Here is a 24,840-nt window from a genome sequence, read left to right as displayed (position 1 = left end):
GTGGTCACGGCCTTCCACATCGGGCAATCTATCACCTTGCCCACCTTCTTTCCGCCTCCGCATCCCTCGAGAGAGGAAGAGAGGCTCCACCGTCTGGACCCAAAACGTGCGCTCTCATTTTATTTGAATCGCACACAACAGTTCTGGGTGGATGACCAACTCTTTGTTGGGTACGTGGGCGCTAAGAAAGGGAAAGTGGTGCACAAGCGTACCATCTCGCGGTGGATCATCTTGTGTATCCAGGCATGTTACTCCTTGGCTAAGAAGGAACCCCCTGTGGGGCTGAGGGCTCATTTCACTCGAGCCACAGCAACTAGAACTGCCTTGGGCCGAGGTGTGCCCTTGCAGGACATTTGCCAGGCGGCTACGTGGGCCTCGCTGCACACGTTCGCACAACATTATTGCCTGGACAGTCAAGTCCGGAGGGATGGCTACTTTGGCCGTTCCGTCCTCCAGGACTTTCTGGTGTGATTATTGGTTCGCAGACCCACCACCACGGGGTTGGTATTGCTGGGGTATCTATTCTAAGGTAAAGAATCTATCACTAACGTGTCTCTTTCAGATGCACAAGTTACTACTTGTGTAACGATATATCTGTAAGAGACATTAGTTAGTGATAGATTCCTTACCGACCCACCCATCCTCCCCGTTCTGCGAACCGATATCTAGGGTTAAGGTCATCCCCTTTCAGGGCCCTAGTTTCATCGCACCTGTGTTGGTTTTTGGCATAGCTCTGCGTTTCTGGCACGGAAAAGCTGTGTCTAAGAACTGACGTTCGCACGCGGATGCGGCGTCTAAGTACTCCGACGTCATCACGACGCCGACGACTGACGCGGAGCCGCAGACGACGCCTACCGACTCGCAAGGGTACTGCTACGCAAAAGTTTCCGGATCCAGTCTGACGCCTGGGGATATTCTAAGGTAAGGAATCTATCACTAACTAATGTCTCTTACAGATATATCGTTACACAAGTAGTAACTTGTGCTTTAGGAATATTCGATAATGATGATATTAAATTTTGTGAGCAGGTGTGCTCTTAACCTCTTCGCTGCTGATGACGAGCTCAGCTCGTCATCAGCTACGGTGCTTGTATGCTGATGACGAGCTGAGCTCGTCATGTAACGCGGTATTTTGAAAATTGCCGCACACAGCGGGAAAAGCCGCCGCCGCGATGCGGTTAAGATGTATTTATTGTTTTAGATGACACCTGTCGCTGTGTCTTTTATGATTGTAAAAGTATCGAATAAAGACTAACTTGACTTGACAGCCATGTACTACTTACAGAAACAAGGGCATGTTCTCCACAACTATCTCACATATCTCAGAGATTTGGCACTGGGCTGTCCATCACAACATTCATCTGTTAGCGGAGTACCTTCCGGGGAAAGATGATACTTTTGCCAGCCTCATCAGTAGGATGTGGCTACAAGTCCATGAGTGGGAACTCCACCTACAAGTCCTACTCCCATACTTCCACAATGGGGGTAACCTCAAATAGATCTGTTTGCAACCGCGGACAGTGCCAAATGCCCAGACCTCTCCTCCAGGTTCCCATACACACAATCCAGTGGCAACTCACTATGGATGAATTAGTCTGGGACATTTGCCTACACTTCTGCTACTCTCCTTCCATTTCTGGGTCGGAAGCTCAGACAAACGTCTCTCGCACTCATATTAGTAGCACCCATGGTTCACAATGATATTGGACATCTCTGTAGTACCCAAAGAGAAACACTCAGATCCCAAAGCTACCAACCTGGAGATCTGGCTCCTGAGATCATAGAATTCGGATTCCTCAATCTCCAACCTCAATGTATGACCATTGTTCAAGTAGCCTGTAGTCCTACCACTCGAGCATTCTTTGCAGCTAAGTGGAAAATTTTGTATGCTGCTGTCACTCAAGACAAATTAATTCCTTTAATGCCACAATACAAAACATTGTCTGTTGTATGCTTCATTTACAGCTTTCTTGCCTAGAGGTTAAGGTTACATCTAGCTGAATAGCTGCCTACCTTCAAAACAGGCAATATATTTCTTTATTCAAAATACCAGTAATTAAGGTCTTAATGGAAGGTCTTAAAAGAGTAATTCCACCACAGGTTCACCTGCAACCTCATGGACTCTTAACATTGTTCTTACCAAACTAATGGGCCCTCCATTTGAGCCCCCTCGTACTTGCCTCCTTTAATTTCTCTCTTGGCATGTGGCATTTTTAATTGCTATTACCTCACTCAGACGTGTTAGTGAGCCCAGTGCATTAACCTTGGAAGAACCCTTCCAGCTCCACAGAGACAAGGTGGTAAGGTGGTCCCCCTCACCAACCCCAAATTCCTTCCAAAGGTAGTCTCTTGTTTCCACCTCAATCAATCTACTTACCGGTTTTCCCTCATCCCAACTCAGTTGCGAAGAGAGCTCTCCATACATTAAATGTCAAAAGAGCTCTCGCATACTACATTGATAGGACTAAAACTTTTAGAAACACTAAACAACTGTTGCTTTCTCACCACCTCTTAAAGGAAACCCTGTTTCCAAATTGGGCATTACCAGATGGATAGTTAAGTGCATTCAAACATGTTAGGCTAAAGCCAAAAGAACTCTACCTATGCCTCCTAGAGCACACTCTACTCGAAAGAGAGGAGCATCTATGGCTTTCCTAGAAAACATTCCAATAGTGGACATAAGTAAAGCAGCTACAGGGGGACACCACACACTTTTACCAAGCCTTATTGTGTGGATGTTCTAGCACGCTGTTGGAAAGTGGATTATTACTAGTGGCAAATATGCATCTATCACTGGCAATAATGCAACTAACACAATATAGGGCTCAGAATAGGTCTTAAAGAATTATTCCCATGCTCAGCCCTTAGTAGCTTGGCTGTGAGCATGCAGGCTTAACGTCAGAGACCGGTATGTAAAGCATTTAAAAACACCAATTCAGTAAATAATTAAGACACAACACAATAAAAATCCAAAACCTAACTATAAAAATAGGAAATATTTTTATCTTTAAAATGACACCAAAACGAAAAACATCCAATGTAGGAACCGGAGAAACCTATAGTACCTATTGGTACATCTGGTCGCGCTAGACCTGGTCAAAGTTTCAGGCCGACCATGATGGATCCCTGCACGGCTACCCCTCGCAGTAGGTTTTGGTCAAAGTTTTTACCTTCTTACTTAAAAACCTTTCTGGAGCTTTTCTTCCTGAGTCCCTCAACGCTCTCAGCAGGTACGGATTTGGTGAGGGTTCGCTGGCTTGCCTTGTGACAAGCTCCTGGTCAAACTCATGGAAGTCAGAGCTTTGCAGAGGGCTGAACCAGGGATCCAAGCTGGCTCGCTGTTGAAGGTGGGCAGCTTGACTCTCAGGGTTGATCCCTTTCACCTTTTCTTCATTTTGGTTTGAAACTTTTATGGAACTTTTTCTCCCTGGGTCCCTCAATGCTCTTCACCAGGCCCTATTCGTTGAGAGTTCGCTGGCATGGGTTTCGACCAACTCCTGATCAAACTCTGGGAGTTGGACCCCAGGAGCTTTTCAGAGGGATGAACCTGGATGGCAGGCTCACTCGCGGTTGAGGGTCACCGGCTTGGCTGGCCTGGTCGAGTCAGTCCACTTAAGGAGCTTTTTTTCTCCAAAGTTGCTTCAAACTTCTGGAGCTTCTTTCCCAAAGTTCCTTTGAGCGTCCCAACGTGTCCAAAACTTATTCCTAGGGTCTAGAAGCTCCAAGATGGTTCTTGAAAGTTTGGGTCTTGAATTCCCACAATCCACTTGGATAAAACCCTTACAAATTCACTGGTAGTATTCCAGGCTGTGTATTCTTGGTCCAGGTGAGCTCTGTTAGGCTGTAGCTTGCAGGGAGTCCACTCTTTAGTCCTTTTGAAGCAGGTTTGATCCACAGAGGTGTAGTTCCAGATTGTGCAGCAGGTGCAGTCAGTCACAGTGCAGGGCCTGGTTGGTGCGAATCAAACTTGAGCATGGACCCTTCCTTTAGTTTCAAGGAGCAAATCTGAGAAGCACTGCCCCTCTCAGAAACTTATTCAGTGTTCTCAGGGGTCACACAGGAGGGCACTCTTGTTCAATGAGGTGCAGGGCAACACCCCAGAGCATGACTGTTTCCTCCTAAGTGTGGCACAATGGTCTCCCAGAAAACACTATTTCTCCAAAATTCAATATTGCTGAAGTCTCAGCAGAGATTCAAGAACATGCTAAACCAACCCTCCAGGATGGCTCATCTCCATAGACTTCCTCCCTTGGCATCTACACATTCCTTCCTTAAACCTGCCATCAAGCCTGGTTCATCAGGTAGTTGAGGGGGGGGTTGAGGGGGGGAGGGGGGGTAAATGTAACTTGTTTCTTCTGCTCGTCTCCTCTTTCTTTTGAAGATCATGCTTTACAACCCCTCCACCTTGCTCTGGCATTCCTATGCAGCAGAACCCTCTCCTCCCAGACTGGCTCTTTCACCCCAGGAGCTACTTATCACCTCATCAAAGCAGCCTGGCTAATCCACTTAACTCTGACCAATTAGGGCAGATCACTGTAAGGGTACATTTTAGCTTTCATGCAAAGTCTAGTAACTTCTTGCCTGTACAGTTTAGGATAACTTAAACATCTTTAATAAGGACCCTGTCTACATCTACGGGACCCCCCACTCCTGGAACACCTATGGGGAGACTTTAGGGGTTTTGAATATGTAAACATATTGCAGATCTTCACTCCACAGTGCTCCTTGCACAAAAGTCGATTTAGTACAATGTGGGAAGTGAAATGTACAATTAAACTAAAAGGGTGGGACATATAGGGGAACCCTGGGGGCACCTAATATAACAAAATATTGCAATTTATTGATTCCTAAGTGCCCCGAACACCAAGGTAGAGTTTGGGCACGATTTACATGTTAAAAGCAGTCCTGCAACACACAGCTGCTTTTAAACTGACCTCAGCCCTCAGCAGTGCACACATGCAAGTGTAGAAAGGGCTGGTGGCCTCTAAACTGCCCTATTATATACTAGGGACTTAAAGGTAGGTTTGATCCCCCTGTTCTACTATGTAATAGGGCCTTATAGGGGAGGTCATGCCCATCATAGGGGTACCCTAACCCATAGTGTACCGTAGTATATGTAGGTGTTTCAACTTTATTCTAAGTATGTTTTCAGCATAGCACTGGCCCTGGGACTGGTTAGGCAAAGCCCAGGGACAGCAAGCGAAAGTTAACACCAGTCATCAAAAGAAATAGGGGTGCCCAGGGCACAAGATGACTTTCAAACACATGCCAACAAGCTAATATGGGTCTGGCAGTGTTAGGTACACTTTTACAAACAACTGCAGCACCCGCAGGTTAGCCACAGCTTCTGAGGAGGACTGCTTTACAGTCTATGCAAAGCATGTGTATCTACAGCCACACATGCCTCGAACACACTATGTTACTTACCCTGTAAGCATCTGTTTGTGGCATGTAGTGCTGTAGATTCACATGCTCTCAACCTCCTCCCTGGACACCTGTGGCTGTTGCAGTTTTCTTTTCTCATTTTATATGCATAGACATCTGTTTACCACTTACTTTCACATGCTATACTTAACCATCTGCGAGTAAACAATCTAACAATGGAGACAATGCCCATACACATTATTACTAAGGACGGGTCTTGTAAGATTTCTTCGAAGAAAAACAACTTGCAACCACGGACCCTAGATTAGATGGCAGGAGTATGCAAAGCATGTGAATGTAAAGCACTGTATGCCACAAACAGGTGCTTACATGGTAAGTAATATATTCCAATATGAAAAATGTATTTGATAGACTTCCAGCCTCAGATTACTTACCTTAGAAAAATCCTCGGGTATTAGACTGGATCTGGAAATGTTTTGTGAGCAGTACCCCTGTGCGCCGGTCTGTGGCATCATTTGGCTCCACATGGTGTAGGCGCAGTTACATGCAGAGTGCCTAGATAGGCACCAACCCAGCACACTGATGTCAGTTCTTTTCTTTCCATGTCAGTCAGCGCAGATACCCAGTCAGAAGTTGGTGACATACCTGCTTTTAGTGTGCCTCTAGTGCGACCATGACACCAACACCTGCGTCCACTGCTGCACCATGCACTTCAAGGCTTTGAGGGAGCTATACCTCAAGCTCCTCTATGCGCGACTCAAGGTCTCGGTCAAGAGTAAGGTTCTGAGATCATTTGTGGAGCCACTCCAGGCGCTCGTCCTCACAGTCCTAAGTCGCCTGGGAAATAGGGAAAGTCCCACAGGCACAAAAAGTTCAAGATGTGTGAGACTTCACCATGTCCATCGAAGTCATCTGACGAGACTAGGGAGCATCGCCATTCAATGTCTAGCTCTGTGGTGGAGCCTGCGCCTTGGCCATCTCCGTGCCTCACAAAATTTCTGTGAGCCAGAGTGACACTTGTCCAGTTACGATAAATCTATGATGCCATACACCTAATATTTGGGCGGCCTGTCCCTACAGGATTGCCTTTGGACTCCTCAGGAGAGGCCCCTACTGGTCTTCCATTGACTGATTTGCTCCCAGCACCAGTTGGGCCCCCTGGAACAGTTGATGGTTCCCAAGCGGCAATGGTATAGCCATCTCAACTTCCCCCGGCTCCTGCTCAAGTGCTGATGGGGGTGCCATCCTCATTGTCATCCCCGATGCGGACTCAGACGGACGTCTTCCGGCGCCGACATGGAACAGACTTCTTTTGTCGGAACCAGTGCTTTACTCTTTTTGTGGTCCTGAATTTTGTGATAATTAGGAGGGCCCTATAGACCCTTATGGATACAAGGTAAAAGATCCTAAGAACAACAATATGAGATTTTGGCAGATGCCAGTGGAGTAGACACTGACCTTGACTCTTCCCCTTACTGTGGTGACGTAGGAGGGTACTTCATTCGCAATTGTGGTGCGAAGAGTTTCTGAGGTCCTAGCTCCAACACTACTCTCAGTGGAAGTCAAGGCGAACATCTTGGTGGAGGTGCATTAGCTGGGAATTGCCACAACCAAACCATTACTCCCTTTCAGTGAAGCCCTTACAGACACATAGGAGTCAGGGTCTCCTATGCATTGTCGTCGTCGCCCCCACCTTACGGGACCCCAGTTTCCTCACCAAGCATCCCACTCCGGAGAGCTTGGTGGTCGAAGCCTACATCTCCAAAGTTAACCCTGGCACATTCCCTACCACTCCACGGGATAGGGAATCCAAAAGGCTGAATTTCTTTGGTAAGAGGATGTTCTTCCACCATCCTGGCACTGTTGTCAGTGAACACTGAATGCCTCTTGAGACTATATTCCCATACTATCTGGGACTCTGTTGTGCAGGTGCTGCTCATGGTCTCTGAGAAGACTTGAGCAATGCTCTCTGAAGCGATTGCTGATGGAAGGGATTTAGCCAAGTTAACAATACGATGTAGGCAGAACAAAACCAACTCCCTGTGCGGAGCGCTTTCATTGTCGGTGGCGGTTAGAGGCCACACTTTGCTGAGAACCACTGGCTTCTCGGGGATGTCCAAGCTTCGCTCATGGGCATGCCCTTTGAGGGCTCTTGGTGTTTTGAGAGTAGGAGGACTCTGCGCTAGAGCGCTTTAAGGACTGAAGAGATACGGCCAGGTCCTTGGGCCTTTGCATGGCCCCTCTCCAACCCTAGTCCTCCTTGCACCCCTCCTTGGTCACAGAAGGGGCTTCCAACCGCTTCTTTATACACCGGTACACCCCAGCCAATCAACCGCACAACTTTGTGGCCAAGGATGCGGTTCCCACAGCCCACATGCGACCGAGGTAGCCAGAGGGTGAGCCAGTCCACCACTCCCCGGAGCTGCAGCCTCCAAACCCCTTTAGGATGTCGTCCACTGGGGAGGCAGGATACACCATCACCTGCACCACTGGAGGTCAATAACATCAGACTGGAAAGAAGAAATTCAAAATGCACCTGCTCGCACAAGTACTGTTTGCCCTGGACCCAGAAGACTTGATGATATCGCTTGACCTACAAAATACTTATTTTCACATTCTGATCCTGACTGCACACAGGCGTTGCCTGCTGCTCACGGTCGGTCAAGCACACTTTGTTTGCCACTCTCCTCTTCGTCCTTACCAGCGCCCTATTGGGTGTTCACGAAAGTAATGTTGGCTGTGATGACAGTGCCTGTAGCTCACTGATCCTCCAGGCCGATGTTTCTTCACTTTCAAATACAGTATAATGATCTAGATCACCAAGCATTTGTTTTATTGTGTGAGTGTCTCAATCATCAGAGATACTGCCAGGAGTGATGACATCATTTCAAGAAATCCTAAAAACGTACGGAACTTGATAAGTTTGTCGGTCCAGATCTATCATAAGGTGCCTTATCCCAAACAATTCAGTCAGGAACTGGAACGGCTGTTCACAATGGAAAGGTCTCTTCACACTTTGTATGATAAAGAATGGGGGTTTTAAAACCTTGTTTACAAGTTCAACGGCAGAGCGTTCTGGGAGATTCAGAAGCAAGAAAAAAACTGTCACAAATCCAATCCAAAGGAAAAGTAACAAAGTTGTACTACAAATACATATCCAGGATGGGTAAAGAATATATTTTGAAACAAATAATAAATTCACTTATTCCACGCTTTGCAGGTGGGTCTGGCGAATCCGAAGACAAGTTATCAGTGTTAATAAAGTAGCTGGAGGCTGTTTGTACAAAAGTGGGAGGCTCATGGAGCTGTGTAGAACTGGTAGATAACTCCAGTGGGGGGGATGTTATAACCAGCTTCATTGTCTGCTTGTTGTGTTGAAATCTGTGTGGTCCTACATGATGATTGTTTTGTGTTTACAGATGTAACTGAAAGTATTGAAACATCAGTGTTAGCTGTCCCCAGCTGCGGGGAAGCAACTTAATTGTTAGTTAAAGCTTGTAACGGGATGTCCTGTAAGGTAGTGAGAGGAAGCAGGTATCTACCCAGGAGTCCTCGCGGCCTTCTATATAGAACCAGCCACATGATGTGGTTTGATGAGATCAATAGATGCAAATCTCTTGTGTTTGCCTCCAGCAAGAGGCAGTAAAAGTACAGTTTTGGTACCTTCAACAGTGAGGACTGGCGCAAGTGCTCTGTAAGATGGCCCAAACTCCTCCTTGTCCACTATTTTCTCCCACACTAGATCACCAATCCTTGGAATTCAATCAGGAGGTGCGAGTGTTGCCTCCTGTTCACCAGTGGTAGAACGTTTCTGTTGGGCTTAGCTCTGACCGTCTCTGAAATCGTACAGTTCCTGTAAAACATCCAAACTTTAACTAATATCACAAGGCGTTTCCGCCGCCACTGCACTGGGGCTGTCAAGGTCTGGAACCCACATCTTAACCCCGAACAGGACCTCACAGTTAGCCCGACAACCCAATCATCGTCTTGGCAAAGTGTTTAGGGCTCTCTGTACCCCATACAGGTGGTGGACCTCACTGTGACCTGAACCTAATACTCAGCTGTTAAAGACTGCTTTAAGTCATGGGTTTTCATCCCCACTGCCACATTTCCCCGTGGTGGTTTGGGCAGCAAAAATGCACAGTCCAACCCAATGTTCCCATGCTGTCTCTGTAAGCCATAGAGGCAAACTTCGGATTCCGTTCCAAATGAAATGCGGCTACCGCATATGTGCAGATGAAGACTTGCAAGTCCAGTATAACAGTTTGAGCGTTAGGCGATCAGTGTGGCCCTACCCGTAAGAATCAAGAGCAGGGATCAACTGCTAACCTGATGTATTTATAAGACCGATCTGAGTGTAACGGTCCGCAATGGTCCAAATAAACACAAGCCAGAGGCTTGCTTGGGATCAATAAATGTGTCTGCGGTGGAGGAGCTGTAATGGAAACTTTTATTTGCTGGCAAATGTCACATTTAAGGACATAGTCTTTAGCCTGTTTGTAAAGATCTGGCCAAAAATTGTGTTGCTGCAATAGTGAAATTGTAGCCGCCACCCCTGTGTGAGCAGATGCTAGACCCTCATGTGTTGCTAGAATTAATCCTAACATGCAGTCATCTGAATTAGGTATTACTCTATCCCCCACTCTGGGAAAATTAGCAATTGGAATATTTTGCTCGCTTAACTGGTAGGAGTATTTTGTTTTTAAAACCATTTGGTAAGGTAGTGCCACTGCGCAAAGCTGTGACAGCCTTCATAATGTCTCCATCTATTCTTGTGCTAGAAAGAGTTACTGCAGCAGCTTGCACTGTTGCTTTTGCTGCTTTATCAGCCAATGAATTCCCTGCAGCGTGTATTCCTACAAGTTGGTGGCTCAGTGTGTGAATTACATGAGTCCATGGCAAACTTGCTTTAAGTTTAGCAGCTTGTCCCCAAATCACATTATGCTTGATCGTGTACCCTTTAGGGTCTCTGAATCCATTCTGGCTACATTAGTGTGAATATTCATTGTAAGGCTGGACACAGTAATACAAATCACACACTTTAAGTGTAGGGAATTCAGGATCTGTAATTTCAAGTACTAGAATTAGTGTTTAACCAGCTGTGTATTACAATCACCAGGTGACTGCGTGATTGTTTTGTGAGGTTGGAATTCTCCACTCCTCATTTTACCCTTAACTGCTGCGCAAGCAGGAGAGTATTGGTGTTTTCTCCCTACTGCAGGCTGGTCATAACCATCAGTGTAGATTATAAAATCATACTGATCCAGTGGCATTATTTCAATGGGCAGAGGATATTTGTTTCACTATTGTAGGTATGCTTGTGTTTGTAGTGTAGACTCAAAAACATAATCGACGTCTGTTGCTGAGAGAGATTTGGTCCTCTGTATCTATCTTGGATGGAAAGCCTTCGCATTAGGAATGATTGTCTTTGTGACAGCCGCCCCTAAGGCTGGAATCGAGGTCACATCATTTATTCTTTTTCCCTGAGCCAATGAGCTCTCTTTCTCTACAACTGTTTGTACTGCCATCAGTATTTTTCTATCAGTGCTTAACACAATTCTGCATCTGTGTATAAATGCGATTTATATGCAATTGTTACAGTGTCTCCTTAGGGCTCTAAAAATCCACTTGCCTACTCCCATTGACGAGCAAGATTAAATCAAGCTGAGCTATTTTTAGGGACTACTCGCCAGAAAATCCTCTAATTGCTGTGGAAGACAAACTGACTTTTGACGCCTGTCGCTGAAAGCCAGCAAATGTGACAAGATAAAGATTTTTTTATTTGTTTTAAAAACCCTGTGGTACTAATTGTATTGGCCCCAAAAGGAGTACAATCAGAGCCACTTGGATTTGAAACTCCGGCCAGGAGAGAAACAACATTCTCTGAAGTTGGCTTTTACCCACAGAACTATTATGCAAACCCTAATCTCCTGACTATATATGACCCCTGTAATGTGGTTTTTAATAGCTATCAAGGTAGGACATGTTGTCTTGGTTAAATCTAGAAGCTAACCACATGATCAAAGTTTGAGTTGGCTCAGTTTAGGAACATGTCTGCTCAGATGCTGAGGTTGAATTGCTGGACAAAGAAAAGGCTGTTTGTCTGCCTCTGAGCTCCCTCTATCTTCCATGTAGTTAATTTCTACCTGCAACACTACTCGACCTCCTTTGAGGCAACTCGTATCCAGATGTGAGATCCCTGTGCCTTCCTTGAGGAAGTCCGTCTCTCTTGGAAGAGTTCTTCTTGCATTTGGTGAACTTCTTCTGGTCTTTCAAAGTGGTTCCCAGAATCCTGGTGGCAGGTTGAGGCAGAATCTCTTCCAACAGACTGAATGCCTGCAATTCGTCCACCTCGTGATGAAATCTTCACTCTCAGACCTGCCCTGCGCACATTCACAACTCCTCAGAGGTAGAGAAATCAAAATGGACAATAACTTCAGCTTCCATACGATTGCAAAAGGCCGGATGATGGTGTCCAGCTTTCTGGACTTCATTCTGGGGAATATCCAATGTCCCCACTGACATGGCCGGTTTCTTCCCAATGTCGGTGTGCGGAAGGAGAGGTCCATTGGCGATGCTGGCGGGGCTCTTGGCTTCTCTATATATGGTAATGTTTTTCACCCTGTTTGGGTTTATCGACCCATTCCATGTGGGCTTCAACTTAACAAGCATGTCGTCGTCTGCATGGCCACTGCTGATCAGTGTGTGCCCATCGGACAGCTCTGTAATCTCCCTTGGTGTCGGGCACACTTCCTCAGCCCGAGGAGGCATGAGAGATTCCAGCTCGTGTGAATTTGTACTGGAGCCCTGGGCCACCACGCTCTGCCTTCCCCAGTGGCAGTAGGATCGGGTTCCAGACAGCTGAGGTTCCAAGCCCACTGTGCTCTCTCTGTGCTTGCTGTTGCGGAAGCTGGCACACATGCAAAGAGGATGCACAGCAGCCCGAGGCAGACCCCCACAATGATGCCAGTCCCTGAATGGATGTTTAGGACGTCTGCAGCCTTCGCCAGAAAAGTTTCACAACCGAGACTGGCCCAATTCCACAACACGTCTTTGCTCCCATCGTGAAGAAGTATCTTGTTCCACTCTCAAGGCCCCGGATCTCTGTCCTCGAAATATTTCCTGCTTTGGTCAACTGTGTCCACATATGGTCAGGCTGGGTGCTGTTTGCTGTATACAGGATAATGTACTCCGTGACGACACCGTGGGGCTCAATGGGGGGGCGCCACACTACCCTGACCGCATACAAGCTGATTGGATTCACCTGGAGTTCCATGGGCAGAGACAATGGACCTTGTGAACTCCAGCAATGTTATTTTGGGGTTGCTGCAGCACCCCGTTCACTCCTAGTTCTAGCGCCTATGGTTTTCACTGTTTCTTATCTGGAAGGGTGGCCTGCTCCACAACGCTGCTAAAAGGTGCGTCAATGTCAATTCCATTTGACTGCACAGCAAACTCGTACTTTGTGTAAGGCTTCAATCCGCTGATCAGGATACCTTCGGCTTTGTTGGGGTGATATGTGACCAGAGAGGCATTATGTCGTCCTCGCAGGTTGCAGCGCACAGTGTAGTTGACAATCTTTACACTGTTGAAGTCCGGTATCCTCCATTTTAGCCAAACTGATGTGGAACTTCTGGGTTCAACTTCTAAATATGAAGGAAGGAGTGGGGGACCTTTTGGAACCTGTGGGTCTGTTCCAAGCGCGGACACCTTGTCGGTGTTCCCCTTCCACAAAGCTGCATATCCATCTTTATGCCTCACAAAGTGAAAGAGCAATAAAGATGCCTTTAAATCTTATCTTGTCACATTTGCTGACTTTCAGAGACAGAGGTCAAAAGTCAGTTTGCCTTTCTACATTTATTTTTCTGTGACTGAATTTAGAGGAGTTTGAAAAGTGAACTGTGCAAAGCATGTGAAATGAAAGGCTGTAACATATCAGGCTGTTTTCTAATATAACACTGAAATAGCTAAGTGAACTGTTCAAACAGTTCAAATATATTTCATTGGTTATGAAGACATGTTTTTGTAATTCTGCAGTGAAAAATATATTTTTATAGGCTCAAAATAAATTAGAACACTTCACTTAGTAATGTGCAATTTGAAAAATATTTTTGTTGAAACCCAATTTCCAAACCTTATGTATGCGTTATCAGTGAAACTACATGTTAGTCGGAAAGTTCTGTGGCCATTTCAATGAAAAATATGCTGTCTGTAAATGGCAGTGTACTACCACACCATGCTTTAGTGATATATATATGAAAAGGGAGTTTTTAAACATGAACTGGTAATTATTACTGCTTCTGCCCAGATGACAGAGCTATCAGTGAACTAAGGGCCTGAAGTAAGACCATTCCATTTTGCGAGTAGCAAATTGCGACGTTTTGCGACTCGCAATTTGAGACTCGCAAAATGGATTGTACAACAGTGTCTGAGACATGGGTAGCAAGGGACCTACCTCGTTAATATTCATGAGGCAGGTCGCAATTTGCGACCCATTGGGAATGGTCTGCAAACACAGGGTTGGTGGCCTCTGGGGACAGTAGACCCCCAATGTCTTTGTTTGATTTTTCAATAAAGCAACCTTTCCCCCCCCCCCCCAAATACAGCCTGTTTTTTGGGAAACAACCCTTGCATTGCATGCGATACATCACGTCATTAAAACGCAGTCGTCACAACGACTTGCTGTAGGGGGCAGAATGTGTTAGATTTAAAATCCAAAACCTTCACTACTGTTGCGCAGACTGGAGTCGGAATAGTAAATTATACTATTCTAACATCCAGCGCCCGTTGTAATGGAATGCAAGGTAACAACGCGGTCGTTGTAACCACTGCGATGTATTGCATGCGATGTAACATGAGTTTAAAAAGAAAAAATATTTTTTAAGGGCAAGCAGTGGTCCCTGGGACCACTGCCTGCTCTGAAAAATATATTTGCACCCATTCTCAAAGGGGAACGTGTCCCAAGGGACCCCTTCCTGTTTGAAAGTGGCTTACAACCTACTTAAAGTAGGCAGTAAACTTAGTGTTTTGCGACCAAAACCATGGTACATACCATTCTGACTCGCTGTTAGGAAGGGACGCCCTTGGCAAGCCCCTTCCTAATCGTGTCTCACAAAAACACTATTTTGCAAGCCACCTACTCACAAAATAGCACTTGTATATAACGCCACCCTTTTTTGTAGTCGCAAAAGGGCCGATTTCCAGTTTGTGCTTGCAAAAAAATGGTCATAGATCTGTCCCAAAAAGGCAAGCCAGGGGTCATGTGTACCCTATATATGGACTCGATTCTTGTTATACATGGAGCAAACATGTAGTCTAGTAAATAACAAGTTTTTTGTACAGCAGAAATAGTGAACTTGCATATAAGGTGCTCTCTTATGTGATAAAGAAAAAGGTGGCTTCATAAGACAAAATATTTGCTGAGGATCACACAATTTGAGACCAGTTCACAGGTCAAGTACAAAACAGTTATGTTGAGTAGATTATTCAAGTTACTAGACCTGCAGGCTTAGTAACAGTTTATGATTTTTAGAGCCCTGCACCTTCATTGAATGTGTCATAAGTGTAACCTGATGTTTCCACAATTGAGCAAATCGACAAATTTGTTGTGTTGACACATGTGTAAGTGTCCTGGAGCTTACAGGTCGGCTTGCACTGAAAGGAAAATCTGTGTGCTGCTATGTCCAATGTGTACTTGAAAAGTCCTGGACATATTAAAACGTAAAACTGTTGTACTCATTGTGCATAATCTGGTATGTAAGTTCTGCCGAGAGTGCCCCTTTTTGCATGGGTACCCTCTAACTTTTTGCTTGATACCTGATGCCAACTTGGCTGAGTGTGTGCTGGGATCCTGCTAACCAGGCACCAGCACCTGTGTTCTTGCTCAAAACTGTACCCGTGTACCTACAATTGGCGGCACACCTCTGTGCCACATGTTAGTCCCTTATAAAAAGTACCCTGGTACTAAGAGCCTTGTGACCAGAGAGGGCCTCCGAGGGCTGCAGCATGTATTGTGGCACCCTCGGGACCCCTCACCTTAACACCCCACTGTGCCATTGCAGGTAGAGAGCCCTCAGCGCCTGGAAACAAAGCACATCCTGGGGAGAGGTGTCATGCCTCCTTCCCCAGGATGGGCAGGGTCATTGAAGAGGGAGCTTCAGAGGCCCACCACCTTTTTTAGCTGCATCCAGCCTTTTGTTGCTAGCAACAACTGGCTCCGCTGCTTCTGACCCACATTTTGGATGCAAGAACAGTCGGGGAAAACCTAGCCAGGAAGGGAGGTGTTCACTTCTTTGCCAACCCCACCCTTCAGATGGGGAGGCAAAGTGAAGACCACATCTCAGTCCCCGCAATCTTGAAGATGGTGGCGCTCCTCCAATCAGGAAGAGGCCTATGCCCCTCTCCCCTGGAGGGGGCATACTAGGGCGTGTAGACACCCCAGGGAAGTGACTCATTGGTCCCAACCTGCACACGTCTGTACTGCCCCTAAATCTATTATTTAGAGCACCCCGAACCTTGCCTCTTTAGATACGATGTCACAGTAAGAAGAAAGACAGAAGAGCTGTGCTACAGAAGAAGAGGACGACAGCTGCTTTGGTCCCAATCCTACTGGCCTGCCTCCTTGTTCGGAACGCCTGTAAGCCGATACCAGCATTTTCTGCAGCCAGCAGTCCCCAAGAACCCCAGGGACCATTCCTGCCTTCCCAAAGAACTCTGATCTCCTTTGTATGCCAGATTTGTCCAACAGCAACCCAAGCCACAACTCAAGATCCAGCCCGATTCCCGAGTCCTCACCACTCTGCAGTTGATATCCACAGCCGGAGACTGAGTGGCCCAACACCCCAGCAAGGTCCCCTCAGCGATCCTGACCTATGATCCTGCATTGGACGACTTCCACCGACCTTCTCGTCGATACCTGCAGCCTCATCCTGAAGGGTCCCCCCAATCGCAACTGGTGAGAACCGGACACGTAAAGACATCCCTGCACCCGAAGCCCCCTGAGTCCTGAGGTGCCTGACCACGGTGTCCTGGTGTCCAACAACTCTTCAATTGCATCCTCCAGTTGTTGGTTCTCTTCGTCCAGTCTTCTGGCTCCAGCCTGCAGTCCTTTTTATTCGACCGACAACCCTCCATAGGAAATCATTGGGCTCCTGACACCTCCTGAGCACCCTGCACCCGGCCGCTCCTGCTCCGCTGGTAGTGTGCGCTTGGTGCTAACCTGAGACCCCCTTTGCCCTTAGGAACTTGACTCCCAAGAGCGAGTGGTCTGCCAGTGAGCAGCCCCCAACTGAGGTGCCCCATTGGCTAACATTGGCACTCTGCACCCGGCCTCCCTATTGCTGCTGGTGGTGCCCCTTGAGTGCCATCTTGAACGTTGATTCTGCCCTCCAAAACTCCATTCCTAAATCTGTTTACTTACCTGTAAACCTAACACTTCGTGTTTCTCAATGGGTATGTATGGTGGATTTTCTTAGAAATATCTTTCAAGTGTTGAACTGTCTTTTACAGCCACAAAAGTAACTTAGTACCTTTAACAGAGTTAATCTGCTTACTGATGACATGTTAAGCTTAGACCGTGTTATTAGTTTGTTTCATGCCAAACTAAAAAAGTAACTACAAAGTAATCTGAAAGAAATTTCAAGTGTTTTGAACAACTTACCAACCATTTTCTTGCCTGCAAAAGTAATCTGAATGTTCCTGCAAAACCAGTGCTCATTGTAGTTCGTAAAGTATAACTTACCTGCTACTATGTAAATCTTGGTTCTGGAATAAAGCCACAAAATGACTTTTTATACAAACAATTGGTCTAGATTCCGTCTTTGAGTACATGACATTGTCTTGCCTAATTGTGTACAACAAATCCTTTAAAATATATATATATATTGGCAGTAAGCAAATTCGGCTTATCGTACATACATAGCTTCATAACATCGGTAGATGTGTGATGGCCCTACTAGTGGACCCTTGGTACAGTTTTTATAACACAGAGTGGCAATTTGCAGGCTTCTTGCATAAGCAGATTGTGTTGTACTCACCTAGACCCCATCTTAGGTACAACATTTCTGATAAACCCAGCGGGCGAGCTTCTTGTCACATTGTCCAACCTGCAGCCACTTCTGAGCGACTGCAGGAGTGATCCGTGTGTAGTTGCCACCCTCCCGTTATCTTACTCCTTTTTTTGTTTTTGTTTTACCAAACAAAACATTAAAATTTATTGGTGCTATTGACTGTATCTGGCGGTTACGAAATCCTCCCTCTCATTATAAGTTTGTGACTTTGAGTGTGTTTAGAGAGAGGTTTTCACGTGTTGCTGGGTCCCTCAACCCCTGTTCCCAGCCGAGGTGCGTCTGGGTGGGTTGAGAATGATGCAATGGGGGCATAAGTGAAGAGTAGATTAGTATAAAATGCATGGTTAATCCATGAGGTCTCTGAGGCAGCGGCATATGAGCTAGCTAGTGGCCGGCACCCGGATGCATGCTGTGGGCCAGAAAATGTTTCCTCAGTGAGGGAGGGCATGACGTTGTTGTTGTCATGGAGCTATGAGAGGTTGGTGGAGCCAAGCCCATCGGCGTTCCCTCTGTGTGGGTGTCTCAGTTCCATTCCGTGATCATTCAGTTTCGCTCCTTCCAGTGTGGTCTGTCCCCTATGTACTCTCCAGCATAATTCCCCAAGTCTCAAGGTCTCTGTCGGCGTTCTCGTCTGTACCGACCACGAGTAGACAGCGTTCTTCCGCTACCCCCGATTTGCAGAGGTCTGCCCTCCATTTCTCCTGGAGGGGGGCTGTTGCTAGCTTTCAGTGGATAGCCAGTCTGCATTTCACCAACCCCAGCCCCAGCATGTTGAATTTATGCTGCATGCGGGTTGTGGCCTTTGGGATCAGTGGCACACTCAGCAGGCAGTGTTTGACTGTTGGAATTGGGAGCTTTGTTGCCTTCTGCAAAGTATCCAGCTATGTACTCCAGTAGGAACGGATCATGGGATGATCCCATATCACATGTACATAATGGGCCCGGGAGGCACCGCATCTCAGGCCTTTTGGTGAGTGCGAAGGGTGAAATTTAGATAAGAGCGGAGGAGTCAGTTAGGTGTGGTGGAGGTATTTGAACTTTGTAAGCTTAAATCGGGCAGTTCTTGAAATGTCATGGACCTGTGCGAAAGCACGTTTCCATTGCCCCTCTGTTAATGGCGCTGGTAGATCCTCCTCCCACCTGTCCTGAGTCTCCTTTAAATCAAGTCTATGACCTGTTTTCAGGACTTTGTATAGCCGAGATATTAATCCTCGGAAGGAGCCTGGGTCTAGAATTGTACACAGAGTGCTCGATTCCTCTGGCTCGTTCGAGCCATAAGTGTGGCAGGGTATGCTCAGACGTGAGTCCCTTGCTCACTTTGCCACTGGATTCAAGCAAGCTGGGCTGAAGACGGCTGGAATGTCAGAAACCGGTCCTCGGAAGCTTGTTTCCGGTCCAGGGAAGACATGGCTTGGCAGTTTGGGCTGGACTGTTCCCATGAGGCACAGGGTCAGACTGATTTGCATATAGCCATGTCTGAACTGGGGTGGCAGAGTGGGCTAAAGAACGGTGATGGATTAAACCCAGATCTTTTGACTGGGTGTGAGTGTTTGATTGATTCAGATGCTCCGTGTAGGAGAGTAGGGTCTGCTATCCTATGGTCACCCCAAATTTTTCCTTTTTGCTTTACTGGTTTATGACTTAATGTGGCTGTGGGCCTGCTAATCAGACCCACAGCCTGCTGTTCTCTCTCTAAATTACTGCCAATGCACTCTAGGTGCATTACGAATTGGAACTGGTTCATCTTATTGGCCCCCTGAACAGTGTACCCTAGGTACCCAGGGCATAGGTGCTTCCAAGGCCTACCAGGGGCTGCAGCATGTATTGTGCCACCCCTGGCCTGGCCTCCATATTTGACACAACTGGCTGATCACTCAGCTGGGGTAAATTCGTGTAATCACCTCTTACTTAGATATAGTATCCCTATATCTAACCTTAACTGGACACATATGTTCCTATCAGCCACTCCTATGGAAGGCCTCATCAATCCTGGAGGCAGAGTGCTTGGAAATATGCGAGATGGTGCTCTAGCATGAGCTGAGCCTGTCTGCAGCTGTCGGGAACAACTCCCTTAGCTGTTGCGGGATATTGCCATACCATCTACTCTTAAGTGCATTATAATCCTCGCGGTTATATGCTAACTTTGGTTTGGCTTAATCAAAACATGTCGAGTAACGTGTCATACGATTTGGAATACTATCCCCTCGACAGTTCTGTCGACGGGGAAATCATTCCACCCTTCTAGAGGGACACGACATGTACATAGCCTTAACCCCGGTTAAAGTTAACCAGAGCCTCAGCATCACAAAATGGATGCTGCCACCACAGACACAAGTCTGACCACCTGCTGCTGGGAGTCCTTCCAGCGAGGGAGGCTTGGACAAAGGGTTTCCTTCCTTGGAAGGTGCGAGCACCACCCCAGAGAGGATTTTGTGTATTGGGTAGGACAGGGCTGAATAGATTGAGACATGCCCGGGGCACACAAGGTGTCCCTGTGCATAAGCCAGTCCAAACCGGTTCTGGGACTTTCCAGACCCAGGCCTGGCGAGGATCTGGACAAAGGAAAGGGGGTGTAACCGCCCCCTTCCTGGTCCCACCCAGAGGAGGGACCTAGCAGGTGATCCACCCCTCAGATTGGGAATAAGAGTGGGAGCAGTGCCATTGCACCTCAGATCACCCTGAATCAACTTGAAACTAAGAAGACGACTAGACTTCGACATTCTGCTGCACAGAAGACTGAAGAGCATCTCCCTTGTGGCCTAGGAGTGGCCACCCTGTGAACACAGGCACCATCCAGCAACTCGACGTCTGCTTTGCCGCCACCTCCCGCCGGAGCCCGAGCCCAGAGCCTGACAAGACCCAGACTCCCAGACTTCTCACAGCCCGATCCACAGTCCCAGCAAAGAAGGGACCCGTGGAGGCACCGAGAGACGTGGGACCGGACCTCTTGAAATACCCCCGAGAAGCTGACTGCGCAGCATCCGAGGCACCCTCGACGTTGTGCTTTGGGGACTGAGAAGCCCCACCACCGAGCAGCCCTTGCACCGAAGATCAGCCCCCCAGCATCTCCACGATCTGCGTGGGGCTCTTTTGCATTGTGCCACTCGACGCGCCATCCCGGCCACTTGCCACGTGGTCAGCGGCCATCTTGGCGACGAAACCTACGAACTACACTGCGGGTCTGGTTGCTCCAGACTTGCCCTCGCTCCTGTAAAAGGGAGCACCCGCTCTGACCTTGCTGGTCCGAGTGATCAGCCTTTTTTGATTCCTGCGTGGCTTGCATTAGCCAAGGCCCATTAGCCAAGGCCTGTTTGCTCCAATCAAGTTGCTGACACCGCCAACAGCGAGAAGCCTGCGTGGGACAGCTCGTGATTGACTCCTGGACGTCCTCGACCTCTTCGTATCCACGTGGCTGCAGAGAGAAGCTACACCTCAACGCCTGGTTGCACCCAACATCGCCTGGTTCCAATCTGGTTCCACTGTAGTCACTGGCTAGTGACTTTGAACATTGTCTCCTCTGCTTTCAGGTCTTCACAACTTCAGATCCACCCTTAGATCCACCGGAACTCTTCACGTCGAGCCGCCTGCAGCATCTTCAGCTCCAAGCACAATCGACCAGCGTGACGAAACCCGACACTACTTCGACCCTATGCACCCGCGTCCTGTGGGTGAGGTAACTCTGCAACGCTGGTGTTCCCACACTGGTGCACACCTCTAGTGTCTGTGTCTTAAGTTTCAGCTTTCTAGGTCACTCGGAATGTTCCTAACTAACTAACTTTGTAACTTTTACGCACCATAGACTTAACATTGGTGAGTGCGTGCACTTTAAACACTGCACCCGAGTCCCGCGGGCCTTTCCCGACTTAGTCACTGCTAGTCCCGATCAGCTCCAGCGATTCCCAAGGCCCTAGGCCTGTTTCCTTTTTGATTAATATCTCTTATACCACTTTCTTAGTATATGGTTTAGGTGGCCCCTAGGGCTCATCCATATTGTGCAACTTTTGTGTATTTTAAACTGTGTTTTGGTTAACGCTTGTGCTTCTGTGCTCATAAAGAGTTCAGGGGATATTTGTAGTTAATAAATATATATATATTTTCAATATATATTTGTGTGGTGTCCTTTCTTTTGGTATTCAAGGGGATTGTGTATGGTAATACAGCTGGCTTCACATGCCTTTCAGAGTTTAGCCTAAGACTGCTTTGTCCACGTTACCACTAGGATAACTGGTCTAGAAGGTTGACTTACAACCGATCATCATAAGGGTTTCTTGGCATGGTACAGGGTGATCACTAGAACTAGTGAGCATCATATACCAGGCCAACTTCTCACACTCCGTCCATCACTACCCCCTTTTGTACCGCTTTTGGCCGCCATAAGTGTGGCAGGGTATGCTCAGACGTGAGTCCCTTGCTCACTTTGCCACTGGATTCAAGCAAGCTGGGCTGAAGATGACTGGAATGCCAGAAACCGGTCCTCGGAAGCTTGTTTCCGGTCCAGGGAAGACATGGCTTGGCAGTTCGGGCTGGACTGTTCCCATGAGGCACAGGGTCAGACTGATTTGCATATAGCCATGTCTGAACTGGGGTGGCAGAGTGGGCTAAAGAACGGTGATGGATTAAACCCAGATCTTTTGACTGGGTGTGAGTGTTTGATTGATTCAGATGCTCCGTCCATCACCACTCCCTTTTGTACCGCTTTTGGCCGCCATAAGTGTGGCAGGGTATGCTCAGACGTGAGTCCCTTGCTCACTTTGCCACTGGATTCAAGCAAGCCGGGCTGAAGACGGCTGGAATGCCAGAAACCGGTCCTCGGAAGCTTGTTTCCGGTCCAGGGAAGACATGGCTTGGCAGTTCGGGCTGGACTGTTCCCATGAGGCACAGGGTCAGACTGATTTGCATATAGCCATGTCTGAACTGGGGTGGCAGAGTGGGCTAAAGAACGGTGATGGATTAAACCCAGATCTTTTGACTGGGTGTGAGTGTTTGATTCAGATGCTCCGTCCATCACCACTCCCTTTTGTATCGTTCGGGAACGTAGTCCAGATTTCGCGGATCATACAAGTGATTTTTGCATACTGGAGGAAGTGGCCTTCCGGGATCCTATAGCGTTCTTTTGCCACCTCAAAGCATGGGAAGGTGTAGTTGAGGTAAAGGCCCCCCACCGAAGGTACAACAAATGCTTAACACTACCCTCTGATAAGCCTGACAGCTCAACCACAGTAACAAATAAGGTATTGTCTACTTTAGCCTCTGCTATAACTCCGGGGATCCACTGGACTCTGTCCATACTATACCTTACTTTGGTGTAGTATTTACAGACCCATCTTCCTACAACCCAATACTGAGTATAGTTTGTAAAAGCACACACTTCTCTAGGAAATGTGTTGCAAGACTTTTGCCATCACTTAACCACGCTTATCCCAGGAACGGGACACTGAGATAGGCAATGTGTGATTTTCTGAAATCGCATCTGCTGACACGGGCTATAAAATCAAAGATTATTCAACCTACTCTGGCCAAGTATGTTTCTAAATCATAATCTGTCAAGTATATGTCGTCAACGTAGGGCAGTGCTTGGTCTTTAAAATCTTGTAACAGTTCTGTTATACAGGCTGAGAACAGTCCAGGGCTATTCTTCTGCCCATATGGCAATCAACAGAATTGCGTTTGCAAGCCTAAAGTGCTAAATGCGGTCAAATACCTGCTCTCATGTGCTATGTTTTGGCAAAAGACCAGTTTGAGATGTCTAATGTGTTATTATATTTATTGCGCTATATATTGTTAATTAGTGCCGCGCCATGCACATTTTGTACTGCAAATGTGCGTGTAGCACTACTCAGTAGTCTATAGTCTAAGACTAATCAATATGAATGATCTGGTTTCATTATTGGTAACCGGATCATTCATTGGTTAGGTGCAACTTTCTATTACAGCCTGATATTCAAGAGTATCTCTTTAACTTGTATTTTGGCCTCATGTTTTATGGGGTATTGTGGTTGTGGGCTTGACCTCATGGGTATGATGTGTTAAAGGGAATGTGGGACTGGGATAAGCTTTATACCAACCCATATATTTGCGGTATAACCCCGGGTCTTGTGCTTAAGCCCACTCTTTGCTGTATGTGTCTTACTGATTCTGAAACCAGGTCAGAAAAAGCTGGTAATATTACTTTTTTCTTCTAGTGGGCAATCTCTAACAAACTCAGGTGGCCAATCTTTTATAGCCAAGAGAATTTCGTAGTAGAATGGCAAGTTCTCCCAAAAGAGATCATTGATAGTACATGGTATATCCCCCTCCATCTGGAGTTGTAATGTATATAATCGACTTGGCAAACACAAGGAGATGATGGACGGAGCACTGAAACTCTTCAGACTCACTCCCAGTCACAAATCTGGGTTGAATCCATTATCGTTCTTTAACCCACTCTGCCACCCCAGTTCAGACACATCTATATGCAAATCAGCCTTGACCCTGTGCCTCATGGGAACAGTCCAGCCCGAACTTCCAAGCCTGGTCTTCCCTAAACTGGAAGCAAGCATCCTGTGACTGGTTTCGGGCTAGCTGCCCTCATCAGCCAGGCTAGCTTGAAACCAGTGGCAAAGTGAGAAGGTCGGAAAAAGCTGGTAATCGTACTGTTTCTTCTAGTGGGCAAACTCTAACAAACTCAGGTGGCCAATCCTTTTATAGAGAATGTCCTAGTTGAATAGCAAGTTCTCCCAAAAGAGAACGTTGATAGTACATGGTATATCGCCCTCCATCTGGAGTTGTAATGCATATAATTGACTTGGGACACTGGTGTTCCCACCTGGATGTAGTCGCTTGTTGCTATGGCTGCCAGACATTCCATTAGATTCCGGCAAACTGTTGTGACTTCTACTGCGCTGTCCAGCATGGTCAGAGCCCACTCCCTGTTCAGAAGCAGAGCTTCAGTATTCGTGGCATGTTTAACTTTAATTCCAGCCACCTTCCTCTTTTTAAATTGAGGCTTTGACTGGGTATGTTTTTCTTCTTTTTTGATTATGAAGGGAGAAGATCTTTTTGAGTCCTTCAGCTGCATGTGCTGCTCTGATCTGCGCTCTTATCGCCCTACTCTCTCCGAGCGTTTTTTGGGTGATTCCTGAAAGGAACGAAGAGGATGAGTATCTGTATCCTGATGCCTGTAAGGCTGTTTAATTATATCATGGTTTCACAAGTTATAGCACTTTTCAGTGGACTCCTATTGATTCAATCCGAAGGGTGTTTTAGTGTGTTCTTTGTTTCTTATTGCTCTGCCATTTTTTTTTTTTTTTTTAGAAGACTCTGGTGCCTGCTTCAAATTATCCTTTTTAGAATTACCCTTGAGTTGTGGTTTATTAGGTCTGGCTCCCAAATTATCTCTACCTATGGA

The 24,840-nt window shown here is 46.9% G+C and overlaps 1 protein-coding gene and 1 pseudogene across 2 annotated transcripts in view; one reads left to right on the top strand and one right to left on the bottom strand.

Annotated features, from left to right (window-relative positions):
• Positions 1-24,840, top strand: part of LOC147685171 (meiosis-specific coiled-coil domain-containing protein MEIOC-like) — a 312,693-nt gene that overhangs the window by 93,945 nt on the left and 193,908 nt on the right. The window lies entirely within an intron of this gene.
• LOC147685172 (immunoglobulin superfamily DCC subclass member 4-like) lies at positions 11,406-24,510 on the bottom strand (annotated as a pseudogene).

This window comes from Lissotriton vulgaris, chromosome 10 (genome assembly GCF_964263255.1).
Source record: "Lissotriton vulgaris chromosome 10, aLisVul1.2, whole genome shotgun sequence".
NCBI lineage: Eukaryota > Metazoa > Chordata > Amphibia > Caudata > Salamandridae > Lissotriton > Lissotriton vulgaris.
Note: the sequence above shows the minus strand (reverse complement) of the source record. Positions and strands in the feature narration are given on the sequence as shown.